Source organism: Anopheles stephensi, chromosome 2 (assembly GCF_013141755.1).
Source record: "Anopheles stephensi strain Indian chromosome 2, UCI_ANSTEP_V1.0, whole genome shotgun sequence".
Lineage (NCBI taxonomy): Eukaryota > Metazoa > Arthropoda > Insecta > Diptera > Culicidae > Anopheles > Anopheles stephensi.
The window spans coordinates 22,554,652-22,569,054 of record NC_050202.1 but is presented as its reverse complement, the minus strand read 5'-3'; the positions used below and the strand labels follow the sequence as shown (position 1 = coordinate 22,569,054).

General features: G+C 42.3%; 1 non-coding gene across 1 annotated transcript; it reads left to right on the top strand.

Annotated features, from left to right (window-relative positions):
• The first annotated feature begins 2,110 nt into the window (after positions 1–2,110).
• Positions 2,111–2,192, top strand: Trnal-aag. The gene has a single exon. It is a non-coding gene; the product is annotated as a tRNA-Leu (tRNA).
• Positions 2,193–14,403: the final 12,211 nt, after the last annotated feature.

Genomic DNA, 14,403 nt, shown 5'->3' with positions numbered 1-14,403 from the left:
AAAGCAATGAACACTCAAAAAAACAGGAATAAATTCAAGAGACATAAAAACGAGAACAAATGAATAAGAAAAGAAATCAAAATGGAAATAAATCAACAACAAATAAATGAAAGTACAAAAATAAAAAATTAATAAAAAACAAGAAATATAAAAAAAGTAAAAAAATTATAAAAATCGAAAAAGAAAGCAGAATTGTATTTTTTTTACAAACAAGCAAGTTTTGTTAAAAACTTTTTTTATCTTATAATATTCAGTTACTTTACTGTTATCAAGTTTCAACGCATTTAACAATTCGTTTTTAGCTTTATATTGTTTCATGTTTATTTCTACTATTACTGTGAATTTATAAAAAACTTGAACTATATTTGCATATTTTTTCCATAAATTTTAAACAATGTTCTGAGTACTTTAATTGTGTTTTGACTCTTATGTTGTGGTTTTTATGTATTTGTGTGTGTTTTTTATACTTGCATTACCTTTTTCTTTAATTTCATATAAAGTTTTCATAAAAAGCAAAATAAAGTTCATCGAAATGATCGAATTTTTAATTTATATTATTTTACCAAAAGTATAAAAAAATCTGCGCAAAAGTTTAAATAATGCTTTTTTCCCCCAACGATCGTAATCAAGCACTTGCAATTACCGGATAAAAATAGCAACCAATCGATACGATATCATTATGTGTTAGTAAATAAAACTGCTTTCTACCTTACAAACATCATTAACTACAGTCGGCGAGGCCGTGCTACCAATATATGTAAATACCTGTTTTTCGACATAATTAAACCACATCTACCATATCCTTTTTAAATTTTATTTTTTGTGAATTGCTGCTCCATTTAAAAGAGCTCCATTTTATTCGCACACACACAAACACACAGAACAGAACCATCCCAAAATATTGGGTCCGGCAAATGATCCGCACATCGGGATAATGCATCGGAAGAGCTGGGTGGCGTGGGTGGGGAGGAAAAAAACTCACTTCATTATGCATTTCATTTGCACCATTCCCATTCCGGGCAGATATTATTCAACATCTGCCGCTACGTCGCGGCGTACATTTCTTGCTCCGCGCCTCGGTTGGCCCGGGTGTGGTTAGCCACCCCGTGTACCCAGCACACAGCTCGGTAGAATGCAATCGAAAACTGCATTCACGCATCGATTATTATGCAATCCGGGCGCTTGATGCCGGTGCGTTACACTCTGCTTACCAATACGCGCACGATGCCATCGCTTGATCGTGGGGTGAAACGGTGTGAAGGGAGGAGGGGAGAAGATGTGCATAGCCTTATTAAGCCATTTATCAGCTGTGGGTGGTGCGGGGTACGGGGTTGGAAAAAGAGAGAGAGGGTGTGTGTGTGTGTGCGTTCGTGTAATTGCGGAAGAGAACGGAGCAGTGTAGTCAGAATCAAAGGCAGATAAGCGCGAATGCGTGTGGATGTGTCGAACGGGCGCAATGGCACTTGCATAATGGGTGGGGTTGGGTGGTGAGTGAAGGAGAGCGTCCGACACACCTCCTCCCTTCTTCCAAAAGCGAAGTCTAAATGGAGTAACAACGAGAGATAAGCGCTTAGTCAAACATCATCATCTGTGCTCTGCCTCTAGCTTCTCTTGCTGTGTGTATAATCTCTACCTCGCTCTCTGCCCATCTCTTTCGCTCTCACCGCATTCAGATGGATTCAATCTTCATCTCACTCACCCGCTCGCAACACAATTTTCCGAAAACCGTTGTTTAATACGTGTGGAGCCGAATGTTCGATAATTGGAGTGCTTGTTTATTGATAAACATGCAGCTCGTGGCATGTCGGGTATCGGGTGGTGTGTCCACCATTATGAGGTCGCCGGGCGTGTGTGTGTATTTGGTACGAGGTTTTGTGCCACGAGCGTAACACCGGGCCAATATGCAAACAACTGGCAGCAAGCGAAGAAGCGAAGAACGTTTGCCTACTTATAGATATCTTCAGCGTTGCATGATTTACTCCCAGCGTGCGGATAGGGGTGGTCGGGGTGGTTCAGCCCGGCGGGATGACGGTGGGCGGTGATGCGTAAGACGATAATGCGAGAGCTAGCATCGAACCGGGCAGAATCCGGACGGGCCTCTACGCACCAAGGTAGCGTGGCCGAGCGGTCTAAGGCGCTGGTTTAAGGCACCAGTCACTTCGGTGGCGTGGGTTCGAATCCCACCGCTGCCATGCGAGATGATAATTTTTTTGCTACTAAGTTATGTTATCGGGTTTTAAGAAAAATATAACAATGTTGACAACCATATAGCTTCTTCGCAATCATCCCAGGCTTTAGTACTAAAAATTCCCTCTCTAGCAAAAGATAAAGAGCTCATCTTTGAAAGTATGCTACATAAAAGAAAATTCCTCAAAAATCTTTACAAAACGCTTAATTTCCACTGGATCGCTTCCCATTTTATCCTGGCACCAGCGCTGTCATTCACCGCCCATTACCCAGACCTGCACAATCCCGCGGGCAGCCAAACGAGATGCTCAATTATCGTACGATCACACTTTTAACGGTTTCCCCGCTTACATCACTTACATGCAAACTGCTAAGCAGCATCATGAATCTGTCATCAATTTATGGTTCCCGTCGTTCCTTCCTTTTGGATGAGTTATTTCCAACCATCTACCATGGACAAGAAATCGGGTTGGCAAAGAAGGAAACTAATCCTCGTCGAAAGCTAGCAAGTACGGCATAAGATGATGTAAGAAGAAAACATCACTACAACCGGAATACGAAAGTGAAAAAGGAAAAAAAACCCTCCGGACGATACGCAAAACCGAGTCAAAACTCATTTCGCAACACAGCGTCGTGTGTATCGTCGCTGCCTTTTTCGCAGCATCAGGGCGATTAAGGCGCATCTTGCCGCACCAGCACCAGCACCAACGTGATACATCGTTTGCGGTGGGGAAATGAGATGAGATTACATTTTTCGTCACCTCCTAAATCGGCGCTTTTCACGGCGCGAACCCGTTGGTGGCGACCGTTTACGGTGACATATTCGAGCTTTTAACGCTCACGCCATTGCATTCTCGGGTGGATGCAGATGGATGGATTTAAGGTCACAAAAGCGCACGAGTGTGGAAATATCTTGAAATAGAAATTTTGCTAAAAAATCTTCACCTTAAAGCATCTCACTACGTGATCTTCCCTTCGCATCGGTACAAAGCACCAGGCGCCTCCATGTGGAAAAACGATTAGCCGCGTTTGCCCCATACAAACAACAGCTCCAAACAAAGAAAATCCGGTTTTACTTTAAGATACTCCACTTCCCTGGCGAAACAATCGACAAAAGCGATGCTTTAATCATATCGTCACTAAGCAAACAGACGTTGGAAAAACACCGCAACGTCCCATCGTGTTGTGTTGGTGTGTGATGTGCCGGCATATACACAGCCGAAGCGAAAGATCTTTAATCTACGGGTACGGGTTGTAAAACATTATCAACCATCCTCCACCCACCTTAACATTCGGCTAAGGAAAAATCGATTTTCCCACCGTACCGGAACCATCACTCGCTGCGACGATAACGATCAACATGGGAAAAGTTTGTCATAAAATTTGAAAGCCACACCATTTAGCAGTCCACCGATCCTGGGTTTTGATGGTGAAAGGTACGGAAAATGCTGTATGGGGTGGGCCGGAAATGTCTCGCTTGTTTTGAAATAGGTGAAATGGTACAATGAAAATAAATTGTCCGAACTGAGCGGGTTCCGAGCTTGACGATTGTTGCAATGGTAACCCCTTTTTACTCGTAGTTGTGAAAGGAAAAAGGACATTTTCACACAACATTTCCCCTTCACGATTGATCACGTTGGCGATAAGGAAGATGCGTTCACTAAATAAAGCTGCTAAGTGTGCGTATCCGGAACAGTGTGATGGTCACTTTCTTCAAGCCATATGTGCTTTAAGCGCCTGTTTTCTTCTCCATCACCCATTAAGATGAATATTTTCATAGTTTGTGTAACCATCTCGTCAGAACCAACACCACCACCAGCATCAAGAACAGCAACACAAAAAAATGACTTTTCTACCTATCGCCCGGTCGCTCCTCACAGTTTCGCTTCGCATAGCTGGCGCCATCTTTTATCTAAGCTTCCACTTCACTGTCACAATATTTGCCATTCAATTTCCTGTACAAACAAGGCCACCTACACAGACGCACAGGCACACACATCGCCTGACTCGTTCCCAGTCGTTTCGTTATCTTTTGCGAACTTAAATCCTTTTTCCTTCTCTCACCAACCCCAGCTGATGGGGTTGGGCGGCACTGGCGATACATTTTATCAGAATAGCCCAAGACCGGATCTTGGGCTCGTGGAAGGGGGGGGGGGGGGAGGTGAAAGACTGTCAAATTGGTTGCTTCCCGGTTTGGTTTTCTGGTGCCTGGAGGCGATTTTGTGTGTGGGGTTTTTTATTCCTTCGGGGTTGATTTTTAGCTTGGAGCTTTGATAACTTCAAGCTTTGCCAATTTTCAGTACAGAACTGCACTAGTCAAATTTGTTTGTTGAACCTAGCCAGCGTAGCTTCGTAAACCTTTGCACTCCTATGTCTTTAGATCTCGAGATGCTAACATGCTGATATACTCACGTCCTGGATACCTGATATTTTAAAATTCTAATATTCTAACATAACCTAAAGAATCTAGCCATCTATTGTTCTACTTATTTAGGAATAATCAATCCTGTCCGAATGGGATTCGACACTTGGTCCTACCGTGTGAAGACTCTGTGCCGTGACTAAACCTAATTACCGAAGATTTACGTTGTAGGGATTCTAATAGTAGAATTCGTCCTCAGAACAACTGACCAACAAGTGGATAAAGGTAGAATCACACTTTGAAGAAGGATCAAGTACCCTAAAGTACCCTAATCCTGTATTCTAAGGGTATCGTCCTCACGTGCATTACCAGCAATTCTGTCGTGCTCAAACAACAATTTAAATTCCTTTAAAGTTCTAGCTATTGAAGCTGTACCTATCAGGACAAATATTCTTTTTTCATTCCCTGAACAAGTTTTTTTTGTAATAACAGACATTTAGTGAATGCCGTATTTGAATTTAGCCTCCAAAACTCGGCATTTCAAGATAAAAGATCCTAGACCTCTGGATTCTTAGAGTTCTGAGGATCTATGTCCTGCTCTTCATCCTGCTAGCGAACGTGATAAAATTTCATATACTTTTCCGAAGAGTAATACATTTAAACGACCATCAAATACCATCTCACTACACCTGAGTAACATCTCTCTACATTGGCTTCTGTTAGTCTACGCTATTGGAAAGCCGTCTGATAAGACTGCTTAAGACGTTTGAGAATCCTACTCCGAGAGCAATTCCAAATGGACATATGTCTGTGGTTATGTTTGTATATGGGTATTTTTTTCTGGCACCTTCCCTGTTATTATATCGTCAGCTTGATCCACCCCAAAAAGTTGAAAACAACAACCCAACCCTCCTTGCCGTGTAAAACACAGAAAACAAAGCTAACGACCTTGACGCCAAGCCCTATCTGACAGTTTGCCAAAGTGTGTTGTTTTGATAATCACCAACACCAATCCCTCATTCGTGTTTCATCGGCCCAGTGCTCTATCTCTTTCGCTCCCTTATTCTCTCTATCTCACTCTCCTTGAAAAACATGCCCCAACGTCTAGATTCTCTCCGAGTACAGACGCACTCAGTCAACAAGCTCGTCGACTTCCCTGTGCACGTACGTGACAAGCCCCACATCGACCACCATCCGTGGATCTTGTACCTACACCAACACACCCAACCTCTCACTGAATGTGTGGTCGTTCACAGACTTATTGAAGAAAATACAACAACACCAAACACATGGCAAAAATAAGTAAAGAAATCGAAAACAACAACAAACAGCGTTACAGCGTAAATGCAACGAAAACAACAACTTACCCTCCTTAACCGGCTTAACTTAACCCACACCAGCGCAGCGCGAAAAGTACGGCGATCCACCAGACGCGCGATAGAATCAACTCCATCATCACTCATTGTACACCGGGCTTTCGGCATTCTCCCGACCCCTTCCCACAGCACCCAGTTTGGTAAGCAGGGTGTAAACAAGGCAAGCATCCCACCACCCCACAAAGAAGAAGAAGAAGAAGAGGAAGAAGAAGTTGCCCCCCTTACACAATCACACACATAAACACACATACACACAGATACAGAATTTAAAGCGTGGTTTTTGAAATTGCCATTTCGCTTTCTTTCATTGGGGTGATTGGGGGGGGTTTGGTTGTCGGGGGGTGGGTTGACGTGGGGTCGTGGGCATCGTCGTAGTAAACAGTTTAATAAATAGACACTTTTTATCAATTCATTTTACCGGGTCCTATTTTTAACAACTCGTCTTCAACACCGGTTGATCCGGTGGGAGTGGTGGAAGGGTTAATTCGTTCAACGGTTTTAGCAAAGAACTTTTTCAACTGGATGAGTGGAGGAATGGGCAGGGGGGAAGAGGTAAGAAGGCTGTTGGGGATGGTTTTACTCTGCACAGAGTTCTTTTATTTTGGGTGGGGTGCTGTGACGTTACGGGGTGAGATTGACATGTTTTCGTTTGTCAAAGATGAATTAGAACCGGAGAACCATTTTTAGGCCGTTGTTTTGATTAAGTTCAAGCACTTCTACTAGAAAGGAAATTTATTATCTGCATTGGATTCCTTACAAAGCAAAGGGTTAATGTACCTTTCCATCATTTTTCATACTTTTTCAATATTTTCTTCAAAAGTTTAATGTAGAGAAAAAAATGTGTTCTCAATTTCCATCTTTGGTGTCTCTGAATTGTCTTTCTGGCGAAATCCCTCTGATTTTTTCTGAATCACGAGGGCTTATTATTCATTATTGCTATAGGTAACATTCCATTATTCGATTGTAAAGATTCCTTACGGCTTCATCGTATTGCAAACAGCTACTGTTGTCTACAATAAAATAAAGAAAAGCGATAATCAAAATCGATCGCATTATCGATGCCTTTGCTAGGCTAAATATTTGATGACGTTGATGATGGAATATTCACCAACATCTGTTAAACCATTTTCGCTTATCACTCTGAATATGAAATAAGAGAGATTTATGTTGGAATTGTCAGTCATTTTCCTCATAAATTCCTGTACCAATATTTTTAATAATGTAAACCGTTTTCTGTTTAGAATTCTAAAAACCCGTTAAGTTATTTTATCTTGCCAAGTCTCGTAGCTGAAACGTAGATCGGTAGGTCCACTTTACACGACTAACTGAGGCGCGAGTCTTCAAACAGCACAAACTGGTTTCAAATCCAGCTCGCACCGTCTCCGCTCTATACGGAAAGCCGACTACATAGCTATGGGTACAATCAAGCACAGAAAAAGACGTCAAGTAATGACAAGTTTTACCTATATTGTAGAGCCAAAAAAGAGTTGATCACTTCAGAAAGCTATTAAGATGTGAATATTGGTACTTCCTTCCTAATTTGACGCTACCATCTCGAGAGGTCTCGGCCTGCTATTTATTGACTTGATTTTACCCGTAGCAAAGCAATGCTTACGGGGAGGAGGTCTGGATGGCATTTGAATCCCGGTTCTGCCATGCAATTTGAATATTGGCCCTTAGTGTATCTTAACATTAACTTTAATAGTTCTTATTATTCGTTTTGATCCTAAAAAAATAAATAAAAGAGGCTTAAATTGACCTATAAATCGCTCATTACGCTCCATAACACCCTACTATTAAACAAATTTATAAAAAATATTTCCAAACAAAACAAAGCCAGTTGAGTAACGCTTATCAGCAGGGCACACCATCCGAATCGCTTTCATTAACGAGCCCCATTTCATTCTAATCACTCACTCGCTTCATAATAAAACCATAGCGAGCGGCATTTAAAAAAACACACACACACAACACAAACTCACACCAACTTATTCCGACGTTGAGTTGGTCATGAGCAAACAGGCGATAGAACAGAACACATGCTGTAGCGAGAGGAACGACGAGATTGGACTCAATTTAAATACGCAGCTCACACACACACACACACACCATCCGCCTTTCCGATCGCGAATAAACCACCCTCCCCACCCGTCCGATGGGGGATCCTCACCCTCGTATGATCCCTCTCCGCCACCCTTTCTTCCCTTTTTCCGCTTCTTGCTTCACGTTCTGGTACGAGCGAACAGGGCCGAAACTGGGTCAAAATGGTGCGCAGTTCTACCATGTGCAACCATCGTACGATTCTTCGCGCTCTCTATCGCTGAACGTGTCTAAGCGTGCCGGACTTTATCTAATCGCGGATTCTGTGCCTCTGTGTGAGTGGCCGCGAGAAGAAGAAGAAAAACAGAACAACAAAAAACGAGAATGCCGCAAACGAGAACGGGGTACGAAACTTCGATTCCATTCAGCATCGGACAAACAACAACATCAACCCCTCTGTTCCTTTCTCACCACCCCCCTCCATTTTCACTCCCCAATGCCCCCACTTGTTGCACACTGACCAACCGGTTTCATCAAGTTTGGTTCGTCTCGAAGCCCTCGGAAGGCGAACATGGGCGGTGGTTTGGGCTTGGCAAATATCATAACAATTTGCGAATTTTGTGATTGCCTGAGCTCGGTGGGCCCGTCCAGCAACAACAACAACCGCTTGAGCACATAGTATCAACCCCCATGCTTCCGGGCGGGGGCCGTCCCGGGACGCGGTGATGATGGAGTGAACAAGTTTGTTTATCGATTAGGGAAAGAGTTTCTATGTCTTTTATTCATTTTTCTTTCTTCCACTGGTGGTGGCTCCATATTTATTTTCCATTCATAATTGCAGCACACCCAGCAAAAAAAAATGCATACAGGGGTGTTTTGTTGTCTATCGGTCGCCGAGCCGGTCGCGGTAGGGCGGTAAAGGCTTTAATGGCAAACAGATTGAGAGCAAACAGGGAGCGACAACAAAAAAACGATGCCCACATACACCAAACACACAACTCTACAAAATATTAAAATAAACCAGGAAGCAACCGATAAGCCGGCTATCATCTCGTGTGCGCCACCGCCACTGGCGGAGCAATGCCGTTTTTTTGTTGAGTTGTTTTTGATAGTCGAAAAATTGCGCAGTTGAGTTTCGAGATTTGCGTGGCCGAAACAATGTGCTTCCGACATGCGGAACCACACCCGTGATCGATTTTTTTTCTCGGTGTGTGTTTATGTTTGCAGTTAGACAAATGGATCGGCTTTCGAAAGTTGGAGGAGAATTTTTGAGCTAATCATCACGCACTGTTTCAAACAAAGCAAGATAGGTTGTTAAGCAATGAGATAAGTATAGTGATGAATAGAAGAATGTTCCCAACAAGTTTAATCCTAGAGCTACCTCCACAATATTTAATTTTACAGGCGGTCAAGAAGTACAATCGTTCCTGGGTAAAAGTCTCTAGGGGACCGTACTTTTCCTACATCATAGCAGGATTGATAAACTCTGCTGTTGACATCATTACTGAGGCCACAGATCGGAGATCACAGATGAGAATCGGACTAAACTCCACCATATCGCTTGGATCCTCAAACTCAAAGGCATCTTTCAGTAGAGTTGTGCCTGAACTGCGACACAAGTTCTTATGTCCGATTATTAATCGCAAGGATCAAACCGACATAGACCATCATCGTAAAAAGACACGATCATCTCCATCGGCTGTCATTTCCTGGGTACTAGGCTCCACCAAAAAGTCTATCAAACCCATGGGGACTTTTTTACCATCAACCGATCTAGGTGTTCGTTCAACTCTTTGTTACGGAGAGAGATCAGACTTTTGAAGAACTCTAATGATATCTGTGCCCATTGGTATTCCACGTATAGTTCATTGTAGATCTCCAGCTTATTGTTATTCATTGAGTTAAAATTATCGTCTTCTCTGGAGAAAAAGCTGCAGAGATATGGTCCAACATTCTTGTTTGGACTGCTACGAGACCAGACACATCAAGGAAGAGGATAGACGTAGTTGGCTGAAACTCAGTCAAGTACACACGTATCCTAGGACCTAGAACCAACTCACATTGCTGTGAAACTAAGTTGTGGAGCTTATCGATGGTGGATAACGAAGAAATACATTCCTTTTAGAGTACTATCACTGCACGAAAGCATTTTCTTTATATATTCATGTCCCAATGCTAGACACCTCGTATCCATTTTGCAATAACTAGAGACACTATTAAATGGAACATTCAAACAGTAGGCCTATCTATAATCAGACTCGCAGCGAAAGCGATGATTGTATAAGCCCACTTTACCATACTGTAACTCATTGTAAACTGTTGCTTCGGAAGACGCCTCAACAACTGCGTCATCGAACTTCCTTACTACACACTTATCTTTTCTCCTCGAAACTCCGCTCTGTCAAACACAACACTGTACCTTGGAACCCCTCTGCATTAGTCACACTCGCCATGAAACACTCCTATCTTCGCGACAGGTCCAATCGTTCACTTTGCAGCTTCTATGCCGTTGAAATTACGGCCCGCCAAAGCCTCTCTCATTTAATAAATAAAAATAGGTAGACGCCTTAAGAAGTAGTTATCTTGAATATGTTATTCTAAGCCTTCAAGCTAGACCACCACCATCTAACACTCGCTATTGAATTCATGGTATACAGTCTCTCAACAGCATCGAAGGATCATTCGAGTTAAGAAGAGTTAAGCTCAGAGTAATTCGAGTACCAGAGGTTTTCCTTCAAGTTATTGGTACGCCGACTGCTCATTGCTCATTTCAGTAAGCAATCATGGCTGAATGTCCATGATTCGGTTGCTCATTTCAGTAAGCAATCATGGACATCCAGCCTACCTTCTATGGAGACTAAGCTAGGAGCTTCATCAGATCCAGCCGTTAAACTTTTTATTGATCAGCCAACAGTTAATCAAAAATTATAATCGAGACTCTAACTACTATATTAACTACGTTTTTGTTGTTTGTAAGAAGCTTTGATTTCAGAAACTCAGCGATGACCTCAATAAATACGATCAGGATATTCCAGGGTGGATTGCTATGGGACTGTTTTGATCCTATATTCCGAACCGCAGTTTCTGGGCTCAGTCTCAGTATTTCACTAGAATACCATCGGCCAACTCAGATTAATACTCATTCATCTGAAGTTAAGTTTAATGAAATTCCTCATGGTTGTGACAGCAAATGTAGTTACATTTTCGATTATCTTCAAATGTTTTGCCTGAGTATTTATTCCACCACTTTCAATTCAAGATTCATTTACTCTTTTATCATAAAATTTCCACACACTAGATTAATTTAACATCACTCCCTTCTCGCTTTGCTTATTTAATATCCCAACTGAACCTGCTCTAATTACAGCTAAAGGCATTAGTGTAAGCGTGCCACCATAAAATCGAACGATCGCCATCAAACAACAGCAACAGAACAATGGGCCCCGCTCAAATTGTTTTACGATCCACATCCACAACAAGCAAGTCTGCAAGCTTCATTAAAATGAGCCTCTCCAAGGATGATGAACCATTTCGGCCCCGGAATGTAATGTGTTCTGGAATGTGATGCATTCGGCGGGGGGTAATGACAAAATGTTTACACTCCGACGACGATTTTAAGACGATGCGCGTTCTGGCTCGTAAAACCTGCCGGCACGGGATGAAAATTTGCACAAAACGCGACGTCCTTAGTTTTCCCATACAGGCAGAAAAACCATCCCGTGAGAGGCACGCGAAAAACAAACGCCAGCCGCACAGTTAGCAAAAGTTCAATTTAAATAAGCTTCACCGGATCGTTCGTCGCCCGTTCGGGGGTTTTATTCTCAGCCCAAGGCATTATATCGGCCTTTGCGGTTGAGATTAGCAGCTCGCGGCGTGAGGATAACGGTCTGGGACAAGGTTCATTGTCACCCCAGAGGTGGAGCTGAGGGGCAAACCGCAACTCCACAAGCGCGAAGTAGTGGCGCACGCGAAAAACAGTAAAATTATCGCAAGAATGAGATTAATAATTTAACTTTATTAGCAACCGGAGTGCCATTTTCATTCCCGCGACGTGTTTCCCACCACCACATATGCACACACGAGCGCGAAGGGTCTTGTAGCGCCTTTGGACAGGAGAAGTCACAGAAGTAATAACGAGACCGGTAAACCACACGCTTTGCCCGCCAGCTCCTCAAGAATGTCCTACCCGTCGCGAAGTGGGAAGCGTACTTTCGCGCAAAGAGGCAAGTGTGTCTCCGTATGCTCCCACAAGGGGAAAATCTACCGGAAAAACATCCCCCCACCCAACCCAACGTCCCAAGCTATAGGGGATGAATGTTTGAGCAGGTTTGTGTCAGGGCTGGCAGCACGGTGGAATTTACGGTGTCAATTGTTAATGCCATCGCCTCGATCGGGCTTTGCGTGGATCTTTGCATTTTCCAACCAGGCAAAGTCCGCTTTAATATACAACCGAGCATTAATGAAGTGAAAACTACCTGCCCGGGATGCTTGCTTGGGAGAGAGAGAAAAGGGATTGCTTCTTAGGTGAAACCGTCCAATTTTCTCTATTTTGCCATAATTTATGTGGAATTCCGCAAGAGCGCAGTGTGTCGTCGAGTGAGCGGTTTCGATTCATTTCGAAATGTGCGTCATGAAGATGTTTTTCTTTCGGTTTCATTCTTCTTATTTTCATTTCCAAACACCTTCACCAACGAGCCCGGGTCGGTAGCACGCGTGTTTTGATAGCTCAACGATGATGACATCAATCTTCCACGCCAGCTAATCTTCCTTGCGAAAATTTAAATCGTACACACGATTTCCACGTACGCCCGGGTGTCATTAAGGGGCCGGGTGTAAACAAGATTTTCTCCACTCGAAATAACCACCCGAAAGTTTAATTCGTTTCGTTTTTGGCTCGAAAAAGGGTACAGGCCCTGTTATGCGATAAGATTGATTTATGTCGGGGGAATAATTCGAACAACACGTTGTTTACAACAGAAGGCGTTCCAATTTGCTATGGAAGACAAAACGAAAAGATACAACATTCGGTAAAAAATTAATTTTATCTGAATTTTAAATCTGAATGAAGTACTTGGAAAAGAAGTGAAGAGAATTGAAACGTTTAACGTCAATTTTGTTGTCGTTTCTTCAACTGATTTAAAACGGTCAACTGATTTAGTTCGGTGTTAGTAATACAGCCAACGCATCCTTCTCGGATAAACAAAATTCATGGTTGATATTTACCTTGCCATTCAAGTTGGTGATCAGCTAGGGATGGGAAGATTCGACCATTTGCCGGATCGGATCAAGCCCGAGCGCTCCGATGCCGAAGTCGAGTCCGGATCACGATTTCGCGATCCAGAGTGATATATTTTCCTGTAATAACATATGAAAGAAATGAGAACATTGAGCTATACTGTGACAGGGTAACCTAGCCACAACTAATCACCCAGAAGAGGTCCTCTCAGTGTGAAACCCAGCGCCCATTAGAAGAGGAAAGAACCGCTCTCTTCTTGATCAAACGACTTCTTAGGTCATGCCTGCAATTTCTGGCTCACTATACTTATTGTTACCTCATAGTTGAAACTTGCAGCTGATACGTGAATCCCGAGTCCGTTATTAAAATCAAGTTCAAAATAAATAAAAAATGAGTCTAAAACTAAAAATGAGTCCGGAATCTAAAACGAGTCCTAAAAGCGAAACGAACCGGAATCAAGTACGAGTCCAGAATCAAAACGAATCCGAATCTGGTCGGCATCATTCTTTAGGATCAGAACGGACTTGTTAGTATGTAGGTTTATCCGTATCTAGTTCAAACCAACGAATTGAGACTGAATTGATTGACTGTTGAAGCTCCTTAACCGCGGACACAACTACGAATAGTAAACTTAGTTAGTAGCTAACCTGCGAACCTGCTATAAGAGCTGCTGTAGCCATATAATCCTATGTAAATGAATATGAATGAAATATTAATTTCAAAGTAAGCGTAATGTGGCAAATAAACTAATACACAAACTAAAATATTTGGAGATCAATAAACAAAGAATTAATGGCTTTAAACGTTAAACATTACAAAAATGTAAAAAAAAGAAACACAACCGTTCCACAACAGTATAATATAGCAAAGTTAACAAAAACATGAAGTAAAAGTTGGAGAAAATATATAAAATTTTAAAATTCAAACTAAGCAACTCGGAGCTCTGTTCAACAATTGAACAAAAAATTACAGAGATGAGCAACTAAGAAAATATATGAGTTAGAACTGGTTTAACACTGCTAGAAAATGTTATTTACCGCTGAGCTGTAGTATTTTTATTAGGACTTCCCTGATAGCTGCTAACCCCGTTGTCAGTGGAACACGAGTTCGGGGTCTTCTTAATACAACCATCAGGCGATTAAGACGAACTGCGTGAAGCAGAATTTAAAGCTTTCAATAGCTTAAAGTTAACAATACTTGGA